The sequence below is a fragment of the Callionymus lyra genome, chromosome 15 (assembly GCF_982586985.1).
Source record: "Callionymus lyra chromosome 15, fCalLyr1.hap1.1, whole genome shotgun sequence".
NCBI classification, from domain to species: Eukaryota; Metazoa; Chordata; class Actinopteri; order Syngnathiformes; family Callionymidae; genus Callionymus; species Callionymus lyra.
The window spans coordinates 12,154,685-12,161,070 of NC_141832.1; positions in this window are offsets into that span (position 1 = coordinate 12,154,685).

Here is a 6,386-nt window from a genome sequence, read left to right on the forward strand (position 1 = left end):
GTGCTTTTTCGTTGAACGATACGAGAGTTGATGGACGCTCGCTCGGACGCGTCTGATCAAAAGGAAACTCGAGCACAATACAGAATTCATGTCTTCATATTAATGATCTTTAAAACAACCTTGATGTAGCATAAAAAAAAAAGATATAAAGCAGCTTTAATGTTTCATCACTGGCAGCATTGATTACAAGATATAGACACTGGGAAAGAGCTGAGTCGGCAGATTCTTTTAAAAGCTAGCTTCTTGCACCATTTTGGTAATATTTAAGGGGTGCAACGGTGGCGTAGTGTAGGCGTCCCCAAACTTTTTAAGTGTCGACTTTATTTTCCCTAACCAACCTTTTGATAAAAACAACCCAAATAAAACGTCATGACCGACACAAAACATCAAATGCTTGAAAAATAGAGTTTGTGTTTTACTAATTCTTTGGTAGTTTATGTTTATTTTGGGCTGTAAAAATCATTTTGATTCGTCAAGAGTCCAATGGTAATTGTCCGGACTCTGGGCAGGAAACCGGAATGGTGAACAAGCTAACTTTATTAACATAAAGAGCAGGTAAAAGGAACTGGATAAAAAAGGTACAAAACATTGGTCAACTGAACTGAAAAAATCCTTTACTTGAGCGACAGACAAAGGAGGTTTTTAAACACACAAGATACGAATCAGATCAGGTGCACAAGAGGAAGTTAACAAGACAAGGATCAGGGCTTCACAATAAAACCAGGAAGTGAGACGAAAGGGAACAGGACACCAATAAAACTTAAAAAAAAAAAAAAAATCTGGTTCTCTTTATTATCAAAATAAAACACCTTTTAACGACGGTAATTATCAATTTATCTGTAATTAATTTTTTCTTCTTCTTCCTGTGTGAACCAGACTGGGGTCCGTCCCAATGGTTGGGGACCACTGGCCTAAGCACTCCTACTAAAGGTTTTCTGTGATAAGAGAATTGAAACGGAATTGAATAACATGCATTTGTCACTTTTCGACAAATAATTTCTAAAGCCCTTGTCGGCCCTTCTATGACACCAGGGGCTCTCGGTTTCTGTATCCACATCTCAAAATAGCCAACAGCAAGTCAGGTATAGACTACCATTTACCATCTACCAATTCATAATTAGTCTTCCTACTTCCCTTTTGAATCATAACTAATAGTTACCCCCTAGCACTCGTGGCACTTGGAAATATTGGCTTTTTGACTAACAGCTCAAAAAGTTGTCCTTGTCATTCAGGTAGAAGAATCGCATTCAACTCACTACCCCCCCCCCCCAAAAAAAAGCTCTTTCACTGAAGTCAAAACCAGATCAGAGTCAATTTTATTTTTGTATAATTGTGTTTTGTGTTTGTTAGGTTTGAGAATAAGCCCTGATATGACTTATATATTAAACATTTAAACAATTTCCCAAAGGAGACCTCCTGAGGGATCAATAAAGTTTTACCTTACCTTATATTATATTTGGATTGTTCAACTTGACCTTGTGCAGCCAAGTGTTAATGAAGCATCAACCATATTTTTGAAGCCCACTAGATGCTTTGATCAACTGTCCCAATAAAACCTTCGATCATTTTTGAAACTGAAGGCGCCACCTACTGACTCGTAAAATATGACACTGTTTCATGAGGCTTCTTCAGCACATCACTACCATCAAGTGTTTTGCACATAATGTAGTTATGTTAAGTCTCTGGTTACTGATGCGCTCGTAGATTTAACGTTTGCAAAAATAAGGATCCAAATGAGGGCAGTCAGAATGAGCTCCTTGGTCGCGGTATACGCTCTATTAGTGCTAAAAGGTGCAGCTTATCTTATCTCTAAAAAGTATACCCATAATTACTCAGGTTGAGTAGTATTAACAAGAAATTCGGCAAATAGACCAAATAAAAAGGCTAAAATGACGCAGACACCAGCAAAAAAATAAAAAAAGCGGAAAATTAACTTAAGAAATGCTCAGGAGTGAAAAAAAAACAAACAAAAATACTTTATCGTAATACAGTCACACTATAAATCAATAGTAAGTACCAATGATTGATTGGAGTCTCATGTCGCAGCGACAAACACCACTCAAATCGAAGTATTTTTTTTGCCTCTTTTGATGTCAACAAGAAACAGTATCCTGCGTCATTTTTGGTGTAAATATTTGATATGTTTATATACTGCTTTATGAAACAGTCATATTTTTTAGAGCTCAGTAGGGGGCACCATCAGTTTAAAACCGATTATTAGAATAAAGTTTTATCCATCAATCATTTCTTGGAAAGGGGGACAAATACTACTATAAATCTAGACTAAGGGCATAAATTCTTCGATAAAGCAATATCAACTCAACAAACAATGATGAATAAATAAAAATTCCACCCGAGGTGTCGGTTGAAGCTTGATGCAACTCAGGCGAGATATTCGCGGTCACTCGCCTGAAGCTCCGGTTTTATTTTTTTCCCCCCTTGTACAGTTTTTCTGCTTCCTTCAGGGCCGAACATTCCACCGAGCGCGGAGTTGTGTTCTTCATTTTAAAACCATCCATAAACGCTCATCGCGCCGAGGTTTAAATAACTGTTGAGCAAATATTTGCAAGGAAATAAAACTCCCATTTCACCCTTTCATTACAGCTAATGAGGTTATTATTGCCGCAGCCTCCAGCCGCGCTGTTTAATCAGCATTAGAAAAATATTCTTTGTCAAAATGCACTTTAAATTTGATCATTTCTGGTTTTATAGATGTGTGTGAATCCTCCCACCCGGAGGCCTTGAAAATAATCTCCTTCATTCAGGTTTCAGTATAATTCTTCAAACCGCCACTTGTGAATAAAATAAAACGATTTAAGAGTAAGTATATTTTGAATCACTGATAGTTTTGGGGACATTTTTCATCTGCTTTTCGTAAACGAAAGGGAGGTTAATTGTGGGAATTTAAAAGCTCATCTGGAGTGTTTTGCTGCTCCATTAAGCACGATTATGACCATTAGCTGCCGGAAATGATACTCAGGGATAATGGAAGATATGGTTTTGATAACCGGCGACACCGTTTTTTGTTTTGATGTTCATCAACTTCCTATTGATTCGGATCACGCCGTCACTTTGTTGTTCGGCGACTCCATCTTATCTATCTAGATGCACACGTCTGCTGTGATTCTTTATCTGAAGCAACTTATCGAGCTGTAATGGACGCTCTTTGAGACTCCAGGCATTGAAACAAAAGTTGAGACATTGTCAGGCAAATACAAACATTGACGAGCTAATTCCAAAAGTATTCAATGCTTAAAAAAAAATGAAATTAAAAGTTAAACCATTTGAATTGTTAAAATACAACCATTCAATATTCTTCCTACACATGTTTTTTTTATTACTGATATTTGTAGACAAAAGCGCGTAGACATGGGATCAATGGAATGTGTAGAAATTCTTTGTTTTCCTTTTCATCATCAGCTTTATTTTGCTACACACAAGCCTTCCATTTAACCCTGTAAGACCCAGTGTAAAAGAATGACAAGCCTTGTAGTTCTACTTCATATTGGTGCTCCGCCCTCTAACCGCTTCGCTATTGGTTTACCCCGAGGCAGCGCCTCGTCTCTGAGAAAGCTTAATGGACTCGCCACCCAGCAGGGGGCAGTCCACATCCTATAAAAGGCGGGAAACACCCGCTTCCTCCTTTACAACTCAGCGAGAAAGCGCCTGAAGGATCATGGCAGACATAAGCATCGAAATGGACAGAGCGGTGTGCCTGACGTGTGACACCCCCCTGGGGAGGGGGGGGACACATGTTTTCCGTTTTCTCTGCCTAGGCCCTGATCACGCGATTGCCAATTGTGGGGCCTGCCGTGCGCTTCCTGTGGAGGGCCGACGCAGACGGGGGGCGTACGAGGCCTGTCGACGCATGCCGCGTCCTCCAGCCAAGTCGTGGGCCGACTACGATGAGGACGACGACCGGCGGTGTTACGAGGCGGATCCGAGCACCCTGTTCAGATCCGAGCCGGAGATGTCGAAGCGGGCGGGGGAACCGGGCTGGGGAACCGGGCTGGTTCCTCGCTACCTGCTTGATGTCCTCCCGGGCATCTTCACCGCCGCGGCAAACCGCATAGAGGTTGAGCACCCCCACTCGCGCCACCCCAGTTTACATGCGGAGTGAAGGTCGGGCAGAATGAGGCGCGCAGGTTCCAGGGGTTGTTTGTCCTTAAACTGGACAAAATCTTGGACTACGCGCTGCGGGGGTCTGGCCCGCCCAAGGCTGCGGGGCGTCCCATAGGAACCTACTGCCGTGTGGACGGGGTGGACTGGCGGCCCGGTACCCGGAGCCCTTGGATGCGGTACGTGCTGCCCTCGACCCGGGAGCTCGGCTCTGGCCAGGCCGACCTGTAGCTCTGCCTAGAGCTGAAGACAGGTTGACGGCTATGTTGCTAACAGAACCTATATGGGGGGGACGCAGGCTGTCTCCCTCGTGAACAACATGGCTCTCCTGTGCGGTGCGCATGACAGGCTCAACGTTGACCGAGACGACCTTGGACCTTCTGACATGGAGGAAGTCAAGGACTCGGTGGCTGCGCTCCTCAGGATGTCACAGGTGTATGCGATCCTGGGATGGAGACTCCGCGACGCTGGACAACTGGGCCACCGGCATCTGTGGCTAGACTTGGCCACAGGGTACTCCTGGATGGACCCATAACAGAGGATTCTCCGTTTGGTCCGAAGCTCTGGAACATCGTGGCCCGCCAGGAGCCAGCGCAAGTGATGGGATAATGAGGTTTCATGAAACAGTAACCCTCATTTTAGATCCCAGTAGATTGAAATCTGCTTTACAACCCATTTCATTAAATAACTATTGTGCATTTTTTTTAACTGAGGGCGCCACCTACTGACCTGATCAACTCTGTGGCATGAAGCTTCGTCCACCCTTTACTAACGGGGTTGATCACGCAAGAGATTTTTTCAGTTTATCACTTTTAAAGTTTTTATTTTTATGCATTGATAAAGTATTTAATCATTTAAAACTCCTTGAACATTGCCCGCTTTGTTTTTTTGTAAGGTTTTTGAAATGCCCTCATTTTTCGTAGATTACAAAAGAAATAAAAATGAAAAACAATTTTCAAGGACGGAAATCTTCAGCTGTAAAAATAATGAGTTTATACAACAGAAAAGGTAACCAAACAAAACAAAGTGACCCAGCACTGACCCCTGAGGAACTCTTTGAACAATGACGCATAATTGAAACCAAACACACCAATCAGGTGAGCAGTTAGATTGCTACTTTCGCCTCGGTTTACCTGGTAAAAGTGGCTAAAATGTACACATAGACTCAAATGAGATGGCGGATGTTGCACCACTTGTGCAATCAGATGTGTGAAATGTTTAAATGAGCAGCTTGAGCAAGGCGGGCGACACTTTGAGCAGACTACTGATTGTTCTGTCGAGCCTGTTCGTGTGACACATAAATATTCAATGAGTCTCACATTTATATTTTGTTCTCGGATCCGCATCGGAATAGTTTTGAGGCCGGAAAAAAAAAAACAAGACGACTCGTTTGTGTCAGAACTTTCTGGTGTTGGTGATGAGTTCTAATATCCAAAGTTGATTAATAAATAAGTAAAGGATGCGTGAGGATAAAAAAAGTAGTATTTTATGATTAATAAGTAACTTATTTTTAGGGGGATGCTTTTGAATTATATCTTTTTTTTTTTTGCATCAAAATGTTTTCGTTTTATGGTTTGTGTTAGCCTCATTTTTTCTGAAGAAAAAAAAAATGAAAATAGCCATTTTAAACCAACAAGTACTTTTATTCCCTCTTGATAAATAACTTTTCTGGTATCAAAAAAAACGGGTTCTTATTGAATAAACATGGAAGAATAATTAAAAAGAAAGTTTTGGTTGAAGGATTTTGATCCTAAAAGATCATTTTCTGATTCATTCTATTCAATTTCCTCCGAGGGGCTCGGAGACGGCGTGACGAGCGGAATGCGAAGTGTCTCGGCGTCTCCTTCGGGCACATGTTGAACAACATTGATAAAACTGTCACAAAAGTTGCCAAGGGCGCTTCGTCTCTGGACATGCAGTGACACCGTGGGCAGCCGAGAGAGATATTCCCACAGCAGAGTGAGCAGGCGGCGGTGGGTCTGTTGGATAACCTCCAGTTTCGTTTCCAGAGGCAGAACCACAGACACTCACAGGGGTGATCTCTGAATGATTCCTGTCGCAGCGGAAATTACTGAACGCACCAACACTCTCGAGAACCTGGAGGGGGTTTCGAGTTGTAAATTAACCTCTGTATGTTTGGGTTTTGAACCAGAGACCCGTCAGGCTGCAGTATCCATCCAACCGTCTTGAACTTAAATTGAAAACTTTCTTTCGTAGGATGGTTGTCACTACAAGTAGTGGGGTTTCCTCCCAAAATATATACAGTA